The sequence below is a fragment of the Schistocerca americana genome, chromosome 1 (assembly GCF_021461395.2).
Source record: "Schistocerca americana isolate TAMUIC-IGC-003095 chromosome 1, iqSchAmer2.1, whole genome shotgun sequence".
NCBI classification, from domain to species: Eukaryota; Metazoa; Arthropoda; class Insecta; order Orthoptera; family Acrididae; genus Schistocerca; species Schistocerca americana.
The window spans coordinates 70808997-70822848 of record NC_060119.1 but is presented as its reverse complement, the minus strand read 5'-3'; the positions used below and the strand labels follow the sequence as shown (position 1 = coordinate 70822848).

Here is a 13852-nt window from a genome sequence, read left to right as displayed (position 1 = left end):
GTTGCCACTATTTAAGTTCCATCAGTCGTATATATATATCCTCTTGGATATGCGTGTGTGTTACGGCATCGCTTCCGAGAGGAGAGATGCGCCGGCCTCGGATCGAATGATCCCGGCGGATTAAGGGACAAGGTCGGTGTTGGGCCAGCCTGGATGTAGTTTTTAGGATGTTTTCCACATTCCACGAGGTAAATACCGGGCTGGCACCCAAGTCTCGCCTCAGTTGCACGATTCGAAAACATTTCGAAAACTTGCGCTCACTTTCACATCAACGACACTACACGCAGGCAGTCGGTGTGCGCGTATTCCATCCCAGCGGCTTCCGCGGAGGAGATCGGAACGGAATCTGGCCACCAGTTAAAAAGTCCGCAAATTACAATTCTGATCCTGCTTCGATGCGGGGCTATGGCACAAGCAAAAGAAGAAAAAGTAGAAGAAGAATAAAAGAATAACAAAATTATAAAACAATTTCATTACTTTTACCGCAATAGCACATTACTTTACAGGTGATTACTTTTTTCGGTCGCTAGACAATCATCTTTAGACCACTCATGCCAGACGTTCAGTGTTTGCGTACACTGCAGGCCGCAACGCTGTTCACTGAAAGTGATTCTCGGAACATGGTCATCAGTGAGCCAAGCTTGCAATAAGCTATTCGTTACTTCAACTAATTTACAAAGTGAAATTCTGTAGCACGCATATTAAGAGATGCTTTTGGAGTACAATGTCAACATATCGTAGTCACGAGATATAAAATCAATTTCGCGACATGCAGGCTTTGACTAACTTTAAACTTTTAATTACTGACGTGTCACTCTTCGTGACGAGGCTACATCAACATTGTACTCATGTAAACCCGTTAACCAGTGTGGAACGTAATTGCACTTTCTCACCTCGTTTGCGTAACTAACAGTTTCATTAACGCTAAGCTCTCTCATGAGCGTGTTCCGAGAAACACTTTCCAACGATGACGTTGTAATCTACAGTGTACATAAAAACACAGAAAATGTAGCACAATGATCGGAAGATGGTTGCCTTGTAAGCGAAATTAATAATCAAATGTAAAGTAATTGCGATAAGGTCAATTAAAATTTTTAAAAAGCATTTTCGCATGTTTTAAGCTTATTTTGGAGACCGTCCACGTAAGATAAAGCAATGAACATCTCCTACAGAAAAGTAAAAATCGGTCATCCTTTCGACGCGGCATCCGTGAATCGAATGGGAAGTGATGCCAATGTGCGGTGCAATCATCTGTACACTCTGTCACGTATTCCACAGTTATACGCAAAAAAGTTGCCGTAGAACATTAATGATGTGTCCAGAATGAGATTTTCACTCTGCAGTGGAGTGTGCGCTGATATGAAACTTCCTGGCAAATTAAAAGTGGAATGAGATTTTCACTCTGCAGCGGAGTGTGCGCTGATATGAAACTTCGTGGCAAATTAAAACTGTGTGCCGGACCGAGATTCGATCTCGGGAAAGGTTCCGAGTTCGAGTTTCGGTCCGGTACACAGTTTTAATCTTCCAGTAAGTTTCATTAATGATGTGTTTTAGGGAAGCTAGACTGAAAGCCACGTCGGACCATGGCGATCGGACATTCCTGGAGCTTTGGTGTACCACTTACAGATCTAGAAAATACGGAAGGGTCTATTCCAGTCGCGGCCCTCAACTAATCCGATGACACCATTGAGTCAAATGACCACTATCTCGTTAAAAATCCACCAGACGTGGGTTTCCACCGAGAAATCACACTCATTTAATAGACGGCACATGTTAAGATCACGTAGGACACAAATGGTGAAAGGTGCAGACATTCTAGCACAGCTCATATCACTTCATGTCTACAAATAATGTCACATAATGTTTCATAGTTTGCCACTACATTCACTTGTTTAGTATCATTTGGTCATAAAATGTGTTACCTCTTTGTCTCGACATGGAGTTCGTTACAAATTAGCACTTAACTTCATTTAGGGAGTCCTAAGCTTTGGTCTGATAATGGCAATAGCCAAAAGAGGTAATTGTAAGTAATAAAATCATTTATCACTCTACACGATATTATTCCCAAAGTTCATTATAATTGTGGACACGCTAACGTCAAATTACTTCCTTTTTGAAACTAGATTTACGATATTATTCCCAAAGTTCATTATAATTTCGGACACTCTAACGTCAAATTCCTTCCTTTTTGAAACTAGATTTACATCACGGGTGCAGGCTCCTGCAAGCCCGACGTATGAATCGGCCGTACCCTTGCAGATCTCAGTCATGAAATGCAATAATTCATGGCGACTGTTTGGAGTGTCTTTATTTTGTAACTTATTTTCGACCAGGTTCAACTGTGGTTAGGAAAACGCGAATGTGCATAAAACAAAAGCTAATTATATGCCTGTGTGAGTTTCCTCCGCGACGCGTTACCTTAACTTCAGGTGGATCAGTCAGTGGCTTACAACAGTATTTCTTTTCTCGATGTAGGCAGCTGGTTGCTGTACACTTGATTTCGTCACAAAATAAATTATTTCTGGGCACTTGTCATCACAGTACGGTTGTTAAATCAATTAAGTTTGCCGTATATTCGCATGTAACGCAAGACTTCAGAGCTATATTGTGGTAACAAGGTAAGAATAATACCTAATTTATATAGAAATGAAGTGAAAGGCAGACAAAATGTACCACCGAGGAAAAGAAATGCTAATGTCATTCATTGACACGCCTGAGATGGGTACGCCACGAAAACACGTAGTGGAATAAACTTAGCATTTCTGACCCACAGAATTGTTTTCATTTTTGCTTTATTGCATCAGTTTTTCTTTATTTTTCCTCGTAAACACAAAATGCGAAGACAATATTGTTTCCACGCGGTTGTCTTCCTTATTTCCCTCCATGTAATAAATAAACTGACAAGCGTCAGTATACAACGTTCAAGTCGGGCCTCACAGCTCGTAAATATCCGAAGAAAGTAATTTTTCACAGTCACGATGAGTTGCCGAAAAATTAAACCTTTATTTACTGTCAGCTTTGTTCAACTGACCATCGCGAAATAATACGAAATGAATTACATCAGCTTGTATGGTTCGCCGTCACAGTAGTGTAAAACATCAAATAATAAAATAATAAAACTTTCAGGGCAGATGAAACTGCCGTTAGTAGTAATATGTGTTAACGTAAAATGAATATTTGTTTCTGGAACGGAATGTACACTGTCCTCTATCTCTTTGGCAGATTACAACGGTGTACTCGGACGGGACTCCAACCTGGGACCTTGGCTTACTCGGGCAATAAAGGTCTTGCCGCGTGGATAGCCAGTGCATTAACATAGTTAAATAACGTCAGTACGCTGTCTATATTCAGGTTTTATCCCACGCTGTGGAGTTGGATCTGCATACTGAAACGAGCATTTCCGTTGATGTACTCCGCGAGAGGATCACCTGCAGTCTTACATCGACCGTTGCTGTTGGCTGGGGCTTACGTAAGTATTTAGATTAGTTCCTTTACAATGCATTATTGACGTAGTACCTGATGATGACAGTTTTCAGAAAGGCTTCATTTTCAGTTTACGTCAGTAAAGTTTGATTTCCACGTTTATATGATCTATCATGATTGACGGCACGTAAGTTCGATTTTAATAAATTTCCATGGCAGAGATAATATATATTCGACAAATCAGTACGGATTTACAAGGCATCATTCATGCGTGCCGTCTTCTCGAACGATATCTTATGAGCAAAGGACGATGGGGATCAAGCAGATGCCATATTCCTAGATTTCCCGAAAGCGATTGAGATGATGCATCACTGCAGACTTTTAAAGAAGGTCCGAGAATACAGTATAGGTTCCCCAGTACGTTGTCGCCGATAGCGAATGTTCGTGAGAGACAAGGATATCGTCAGGAGTGTCCAAGGGACGTTGGTCAGGACTGCTTTTATTTTCTATACACGTACATGATCTGACGGGTATGGTGAGCGGTAACCTGCGTCTGTTTGCTGACGAAGTTGTGGTGTATGGGAAGGTGTGGTTTTAGAGTAATTGCAGGAGAGGATACGAGATGACTTAATATTCCATTTCATGTGATGAATGGCAGCTTACTCCAAATATACGACCAGAAATTGAAAGCTAATACTCATGAGAAGGAATAACATTCCTGTAATGTTCGAATACAGCATTAGTAGAGTGGTGTTTGACACACGTCGATTAACTATGTAGGCGTAACGTGTGAAAGTGATTTGAAATGGAACAGGGAGGTAAGCATGGTAATGAGAACGGCGAATAGTCGACTTCGGGTTTTTGGGAGAGTCTTAGGGAACTGTGGCTCATCTACAAAAGGGTCTTTGTAGAGGACGCTTGAGTGACCCATTCTTCCGTGTCTGGGATCCGCACCAGATCGGAGTAAAGCAAGAAATCGAAGCATTTCAGATGCATGCTGACAGATTAGTTAGCGGTAAGTTCGATCAACACTCGAGTGCTACTGAGATGCTCAGTGAACCCAAATGCTAGTCCCTGGAGGCGTTATTTTCGTGAAACGCTGAGGAGAACGTCTAGAGAAAAAAAAAATGGCTCTGAGCACATTTAACATCTGCGGTCATCAGTCCCCTAGAACTTAGAACTGCTTAAACCTAACTAACGTAAGGACATCACACACATCCAAGGCAGGATTCGAACCTGCGACCGTAGCGGTCGCGGGGTTCCAGACTAAAGCGCCTAGAACCGCTCGGCCGCATCGGCTGGCTCTAGAGAGCAGGCATTGGTAGTCGACTGCAGAACGATTCTACGGCCTGCAATGGACATTTCGCGTAAGAACCGCGAAGGCGAGATAACAGAAATGGCTCGTACGGCGGTATATAGACGGTTGTTCTTTTATGAAAGGAAATTACCAGTCGTGATAGATGGCACGCTCCGACATATACCTTGCGTTGGCTTGCGGAGTATGAATGTAAATGTAGATGACCTCCTTCAAGGCGTTTTACCGTTTTTAATGAAGACATTTCATTCTCGGCAACCGCGAAACGGGGAATAAATAGGACTGCTATTTAGAGCGGCGACTAGAACCGTTGGCTTTCTATGGTCGGTGGAGGAGCGCCAAAGTTTTATCCCCGTCGTGATACTAACTTTTCGACTCGAAAAGCAAGCGGTGTGTGTGTGTGTGTGCGTTAGAGAGAGGGACGGAGAGAGAGGGAGAGAGTAGGCAGCGTTCGCGGTTCATTAAGCAGAAACGGGTGGCGCGCTAGGCGTCAGTTAACGCACAGCCTGTGGCCGTGTCCGTCAGATAACTACCCGCAGCGGCGGCAACGCGCTGTTCCCGTCCTCACGTTCAACAGCCACAGGAGTGTCAGTACTCGGAGAACGAAAATCGTATCGCAGCAGTCACCGCAACTCGCTGCTTTACCAATATTAGAACACAAGCTACGTCGATTCATCATATCATGTACGACTACTGCTCTGACCTCAATATTTAATTTTGTGCCAACGGTGTTGGGCCGCAATCGAGCGACAAACTCAAATCCAGCAGCAGTGGTGAGCGTTGGTTAAGACGTATACCTGCGCGTATTTATTCTTGTAGTTACAGTGGTAATTAAGAGTCTGAGAAGTGACATTAGTGATACATGTAACAAACAACTGGCGACCACTATGAAGATGAAGTGAACAAATTTTTCTTTCTATCTTGGAGGCTAATCAACGCCTAGCGGACTAAGCATGTGAGATGCAAGAAGCAGACCAGCACAGTCAAAGAGACCACTGATCGCTAAAATAAGTTTTCAGGTATAAAACACAGACATGAATTAGAGGAAAAAAATTCTGATGGTGATTCTGGAAGCGAATCACGAGCTGTGGGAATACAGGAAAAGAAGAGAATCGAAATATTGGTGGTAAAAGAAACACAGAAGCATGGAAAACTATAAAAAATTTAAGAAGGAATTCCAAAGAAACAACACATATTAAATATATTACTCATGACTCTTAAGGAAAATATTTTAAAAGTTTATTAACAGAAAACAGGGAAGAATACTTGGGAAACCCTGAATATAATGAAATGATAGATCTACAAGCAGAAAATTACATCCGTTTGGAAATAGAGACAGTAAAAACTGCAATAAAATCTTTAAAGAATGGAAGGGCTACAGGCATTGGAGATATTCCTGCAGAATTATTAAAATTAGGAACAAAGAAATTAATGGAATTGTTCAGGAACCTTTTCGAAAGATGTTTAAATGGGGAAGATGTCCCAAATGATTTGAAAGTAGGATATATTTCAGTGATACATAAAAAAGGAGCGAAAGATGAGTGTAAAAATTATAGGGGAATAACAGTGACCAATACCTTCAGTAGATTATATGGAAGAATTATTATATATTTGTTAGAACAAGAATACAAAGAAAAGGAGGCTGAAGAACAAGCAGGTTTTAGAGCTGGAAGATCAACAATTGATCATATCTTTTGCCTACAACAAATTATTGAAAAAAAAATGGTTCGGGCACAACCTATACATTTAGTATTCATAGATATAGAAAAAGCCTATGATAGTGTGCCCTTATCCAGTTTATAGAAAGCTTTAATATCAATAGGAATAAATCCAAGAATAATTAAAGCAATTCAAAATTTATATAAAAATTCTATTTCAAAAATAAAAATTGGTAAATATTTATCACATGGATTCCAAGTCACAAAAGGATTACGTCAAGGATGTAGCATCTCACCTACATTGTATAAAATATATACAGAAGTAACTTTACAGAATTGGAAGAAAAAATGTCACGCTATGGGAATACCAATAAATGATAGAACAATAAACTCGTTACAATTTGCAGATGACCAACTGATTATAGCCCAAGACTATGAGGACATAGAGTATATGACCAGAAAATTGATTCAAGAATATTAAAAATCAGGTCTAATTGTAAACATGAATAAAACAAAGTACATGGTAATTGGTGGAGTGAATGGAGACTTAATATTAGAAGAAGGGATGGGAACAATAACAGCTACTGAGGAATATAAATATTTAGGTGTGAAAATTACAAATGATGGGAAACAGGACAAAGAAATTAGATCAAGAATAAATTCTGGAAAGACGACAATCTCTTTATTGAATGGAATTCTCTGGGACAAACACATAACAACTGATAACAAAATAAGGATTTTTAAAACAATAATTAGGAGCATTATTACATATGGTTCAGAAGTGTGGACAACAAAATGGCAACTGAAATCAAAATTATTAGCCACAGAAATGGATTTCTGGAGACGTTCAGTAAGAATATCAAGACGAGAAAGAATAAGAAATGAAGTAATCAGAGACAAGATGAAATGTAAAAATTCAATTATGGATTTCATCGAGCACAAACAACTTAAATGGTATGGACACATCAGACGAATGGAACAGGAAAGGCTACCAAAATGCATAATCGACTGGGTACCAATTGGAAGAAGAAAAAGGGGACGACCACCTGATACATGGATACAGGGAGTTCAGTCAGCAATGAGGAAGAACAACATTCCTGAAGATTTATGGACAAATAGAGAAGAGTGGAGAACAATAATTAGTGACTTACTGTAATCTAGAATAGGTGCTGGAAAAATGTACTCACATTGTAAATCCAGAATAATAATAATAAAGAGAATCGAAATGTTGGAGATGGTATGGGATAGAAGGATGTAGAAAATTTCGGGAACTGATATGATAAGAAATGAGTAAGTCGTCCACAGAATCGGCGTGGAAAGGTATATGTGGGAACATCTGACGTGAAAATGCGACAGGATGAAAGGGCTTGTAGTAAGAGACAATGCAGTGTCTTCAAAGGTAATAGAATAAGTTGTAAGAGGGGTAAATTCCCACAAATATTGAGGAGCTGTCATGTAAGTGCTACTCTGAGATGAAGAGGTAGACACAGGAAGGAGAGGAAATCGTGGCAGCCTGCGCGCCGCGTTGAACCTCCCAGAAGTCTGATCAAAGAGGTTTAGTTTCACGGTCGGAAAGATTGCTTATAAATTCATGGTGAAAAGTATAAGAAGCACTCTGCTGATAGTCACTTTATCTAAAAGCTAAAAATTATAAAAATATGCAGTTCATTCGATTGTAAACGGAGACAGACATTTCGACAGTAAATTGGATTATATTTCTTCCTATCCTGTCCATGAGATTCGCCTTTGCGTACTGCATGTTCTCAATTACGGGACACTTCCAGCATGGAGAAGAGGTAGGACCTAGAATACAATAGAGGCTAACAAACGCCCAGCATTAATGATCCTCCACAATATTTCAAGCTCGGGCACCAGATATGATATTATTAGCTGCTTCGACTTACTACAAGTGCATTATCAGACAATTTATTTAAGAAGAAAACACCAGTACGATAGTAAAGGGCTAGCCAAATTAATTATAAACTGAACTTCTATATATAAATATTTGCACCTGACTACGGTACCTAGTAACGAGTGAAATGTATTCAGGGACACATAAATCTGTAAAAATCTTTAATTTGTAACTTAGTTACCTAGTTTTTTACTAATCCTCTTTTTTTCTGTTTTTGAATACATCTTCTAATGGCGATTTAGCAAGTACGAATTGCTGATGATATCATTTCTGTGGCCTGAGCCTGAAATGTGTTAATTTAGGAATAAGGTTGTAGGAGACGGCCATTGTCTTTACCTAAGCACGCCAAGTTAGACTTACTCTCTACAATTCTTCAAATTACTCCACACTCAAACTATATTGATCGTTTGAACAGATAAGCTGTATCGTAAAATTCTTAATACCGACTTAATCTGTGAATGACGAAATCCGCTTTTCAGATTTCCATTTGCGAATAAGTAAAAGCACTACATCTCTTTGTATTTCGAAAGTTTATTTCTTATCACTTGACTCTTAAGTTGTCAATCGATTGCGGCTGCCGTGTTGGCCAAACATCCACAGCCGTGCCAGTTACCCATTAGCGGACGAACGGTGAACTGATACATAGCTTGGACTGAGGCATCTGCATTCGCGAATGGTGCACTAACGACTCAGTAAAGTACGTCAGTATGTGTGATGTTAAGGCGCATATGGACTTTAACGTGTACGTCATCCACGCCAAAGTACTCAATGACGATAAGTGTCGTAGAACGCAGACCTAGAATCATGGCGTGACGGTGACGCCCTGGATTAATATCCGGGTCGATCATCGTTCATTTCATGGCCTGTGCATCAAGAATCAAGTTTTACCCTCTTCCATTTAGCCAAATGCCTTTGTGACTCCTCAAAAGAATAAGAGCGAGACTGGTTACCCTCGCCCCCTGCGTCGAATGAGAGCCTTTCCTTCGTCTCAAAAACACTGATATCGATGACGCGAAAATTTTTACCATCCTCTTATCAATGCTTGTGCTGTTATTTTTGGCAAGTGTATCGACTGGATGGTAAAAGGAAAAAAAATTTGCGCTCGTTGCTTTGGAGCGTATCCATTTGAGAGCTCACTTGCCAATCTCTCGGTCCTTAACTGCTCAATACCCTTCCGTCAGATTCGTTTGTATCTTTAGCAGAAAAAAAGTTAGGAACTGTTACTCCCATTCATGTCATCAGAGACAGAACGGAAGATCAAATTTAACATGTATGGGAAAGGATTCTGTTTACGAAGTTATGGAGTGTACTGTCACATCGGTAAAACCACGGTTAGGATGCCCAGATGGCAAAAATAATAATGTACCTCGTGAATATTACTTATGTTTTACGCTATTCACAAAGGTTCTCTTGATACGTACGCATGGAGTATGTTAATAGAGTCTTTAAATCAACCATGTTTATTCCTTAAGTATAATGTTTGGATTGCATTCAAAAAGTACAGATATTAATCAGTCAACTATATATTGAAGGCTGCACACATTTTACATGCGTGTTGGTTGTGAAAGCTTCATAAGGTCTGCCGGCCGAAGTGGCCGTGCGGTTAGAGGCGCTGCAGTCTGGAACCGCAAGACCGCTACGGTCGCAGGTTCGAATCCTGCCTCGGGCATGTATGTTTGTGATGTCCTTAGGTTAGTTAGGTTTAACTAGTTCTAAGTTCTAGGGGACTAATGACCTCAGCAGTTGAGTCCCATAGCGCTCAGAGCCATTTGAACCATTTTCATAAGGTCTTACATGTAATATTTGCTATAAATGTGGAATGAAAAAAATATTTTTCTCTGTGTACAGGCCACAGAACGTCGACCCGCTCTGTAACAGATGATAGTGTGGTTAGAGTACATTAGAACCGCTGGGATCAGTTGCTGTCCAAGCAGGAGCTGTCAGCAGTATTTGAGCTCTTCCGGGACAGAAGGAGCTCTTGATCAAAGGGGGAGTGGCCGTCTGACGAATGAAGGAGAGCTAAGAAAGCGTTTCATTATGGCTGCGCGAAACAGAAGGGCGAATTAAAAAAGCAGCTAACGTTTTTGAAGTATTACCGTTTTAGAATAGCGCGTTCAGCGGTACGTTTCTCCACGAAGTCTTTCGGCGGCTCATAGAGGATCTTGCGCGGGCACTGTGCGGCGGTCGTGGTTTCCTTGGAGACACCTGCCGCCCGCCGCGGTGGGCACTCCGCCGACCGGCGGCTCACCTGCTACTGTGGGCTGCGCGGGTTGCCTGCCGCTGCCAGGGTAGGCGCGCCGCGAGACGCGCGTCTGCAAATCCACGACCGCGCGCTCCGCCTGCCCAGCCAACACTGCGCGGTCCGCCAACTGCGCGCCGCGCGCAGCCTCCAGACCGCCGCTGCTGCCACCTGCCGGAAGCCGCCGGAACGCGAGCCTCCGACCGCGTCGGCGGGATTAGCGGAAAGCGGCTGTTTGTCGGCGGCGGTGTCGGCGTCGCCGGCTGGACAGTCGTTATGGGCTTTCTCGCCCTGATACCGACGACATTAACTCCTCGCATGACGCCCAACATTAGGAATTTGGTTTGTCGTCACATACCGCATTATCTTCATCTGCAGCTATATTTATTCTCCGCAGACCACCTTGCACTACGTGAATTAGGGTACTTTGTGTGCCAATATCACTACTATTCAAATCGCTAATGGTTCTTGCGGAGAAAGATTAAGCCTCTCTGCGAGCTCGAATCTCTAACCTCTACGGTCTTTTCATGAGATATTTGTAGGAGGATGCAATACATTCACTGACTCATCCAGGAACGCATGCTCTCGGAATTTTCACAGTGAATCACATCCTGATACACAGCTCCTCTCCTGCAGTTTATGCCACTGGAGTTGGCCCACAGAGTGGTGCAACGCCGTATGTTTGACCGGTTACGACTCGTGTCCTGAACATGGTATGGAGCCGCATACTGCTAAGGATTTCCAGCTTTTGATTTATGTCAAGCATACTGACATCACGGAAAGACGAACAAAGCAACGTAGCACTTTTATGGTTAGATGTAATTATGACTTTCTCTAGTACTAAAATCAAGGCGTGATCTATAATCCGTTGTACCTTGTGGTTTCTGGGGAACCTGCATACTCGGTGCTATAGACAAACATACAAAAAATGGTATTAATGGGTTTTATGACAAAATTAAACTTACAATACTTGTTGTTTTTGTTGTTGTCTTCAGTCCTGAGATCGGTTTGATGCAGCTCTCCATGCTACTCTATCCTGTGCAAGCTTCTTCATCTCCCAGTACCTACTGCAGCCTACATTCTTCTGAATCTGCTTAGTGTATTCATCTCTTGGTCTCCCTCTACGATTTTTACCCTCCACGCTGCCCTCCAATACTAAATTGGTGAACCCTCGATGTCTCAGAACGTGTCCTACCAACCGATCCCTTATTATACACACAAGCTCCTCTGCTCCCCAATTCTATTCAATACCTCCTCATTAGTTACGTGATCTACCCATCTAATCTTTAGCATTCTTCTGTAGCACCACATTTTGAAAGCTTCTATTCTCTTCTTGTCTCTTCTATTCTCTTCACTTCCATACATGGCTACACTCCACACAAATACTTTCAGAAACGACTTCCTGACATTTAGATCTAAACTCGATGTTTACAAATTTTTCTTCTTCAGAAACGCTTTCCTTGTCATTGCCAGTCTACATTTTATATCCTCTCTACTTTGACCATCATCAGTTATTTTGCTACCCAAATAGCAAAACCCCTTTACAACTTTAAGTGTCTCATTTCCTAATCTAATTTCCTCAGCATCACCCGACTTAATTCGACTACATCCCATTATCCTCGTTTTTCTTTCGTTGATGTTCATCTTATACCCTCCTTTCAAGTCGTAGGGTCAGTATTGCCTCACGTGTCCCAACATTTCTACGGAATCCAAACTGATCTTCCCCGAGGCCGGCATCTATCAGTTTTTCCATTCGTCTGTAAAGAATTCGCGTTAGTATTTTGCAGCTGTGACTTATTAAACTGATAGTTCGGTAATTTTCACATCTGTCAACACCTGCTTGCTTTGGGATTGGAATTATTATATTTTTCTTGAAGTCTGGGGGTATTTCGCCTGTCTCATACATCTTCCTCACCAGAGTTTTGTCAGTACTGTCCCTCCCAAGGCTGTCAGTAGTTCTAATGGAATCTTGTCTACTCCAGGGGCCTTGTTTCGACTCAGGTCTTTCAGTGCTCTGTCAAACTCTTCAAGCAGTATCATATCCCCCATTTTATCTTCATCTACATCCTCTTCCATTTCCATAATATTGTCCTCAAGTACATCACCCTTGTATAGAACCTCTACATACTCCTTCCACCTTTCTGCTTTCCCTTCTTTGCTTACAACTGGGTTTTCATCGAAGCTATTCATGCAAGTGGTTCTCCTTTCTCCAAAGGTTTCTTTAATTTTCCTATAGGCAGTATCTATCTTCCCTCTCGTGAGATAAGCCTCTACATTCTTACTTTTGTCCTCTAGCCATCCCTGTTTAGCCATTTTGCGCTTCCTGCCGATATCATTTTTGAGACGTTTGTATTGCTTTGTGGCTGCTTCATCTTCTGCTCTTTTATATTTTCTCCTTTCATCAATTAAATTCAATACGTCTTCTGTTACCCAAGGGTTTCTACTAGCCCTCGTCTTTTTACCTATTTGATCTTCTGCTGCCTTCACTATTTCATCCCTCAAAGCTACCCAATCTTCTTCTACTTTATTTCTTTCCCCCATTCTTGTCAACTGTTCCCTTATGGTCTCCCTGAAACTCTGTCCAACCTCTGGTTCTTTCAGTTTATCCGGGTCCCATCTCCTTAATTTCCCACCTTTTTGCAGTTTCTTCAGTTTTAATCTACAGTTCATAACCAATAGATTGTGGTTAACAGTCCACATCTGCCCCTGGAAATGTCTAACAATTTAAAACCTGGTTCCTAAATCTCTGTCTTGCCATTATATAATCTATCTAATACCTTTTAGTATCTCCACGGTTCTTCCATGTATACAACCTTCTTTCATGATTCTTGAACCAAGTGGTAGCTATTATTATGTTATGCTCTGCGCAAAATTCTACCAGGTGGCTTCCTCTTTCATTTCTTAGCCCCAATCCATATTCACCTACTATGTTTCTTACTCTCCCTTTTCCTACTCTCCAATTTCAGTCGCACATGACTTTAAATTTTCTCTTCACTACCTGAATAATTTCTTTTATCTCATCATACATTTCATGAATTTCCTCGTCATCTGCAGAGCTAGTTGGCATATAAACTTGTACTACTGTAGTAGGCGTGGGCTTCGTGTCTATCTTGGCCACAATAATGCGTTCACTATGCTGTTTGTAGTAGCTTACCCGCACTCCTATTTTTTTTATTCATTATTAAACCTACTCCTGCATTACCCTATTTGATTTTGTATTTATAGCCCTGTATTCACCTGACCAAAAGTTTTGTTCCTCCTGCCACCGAACTTCATTAATTTCCACTATATATAACTTTAACCTA

At 41.3% G+C, this 13852-nt stretch overlaps 1 protein-coding gene across 1 annotated transcript in view; it reads right to left on the bottom strand.

Annotated features, from left to right (window-relative positions):
• Positions 1–10645, bottom strand: part of LOC124622030 (irregular chiasm C-roughest protein-like) — a 455626-nt gene extending 444981 nt beyond the window's left edge. The window contains exon 1 of the mRNA XM_047147591.1: positions 10405–10645. The gene's annotated coding sequence lies outside the window, so the exon portion shown is untranslated. The remainder of the gene's footprint in view (positions 1–10404) is intronic.
• Between the last annotated feature and the right edge of the window lie 3207 nt (positions 10646–13852).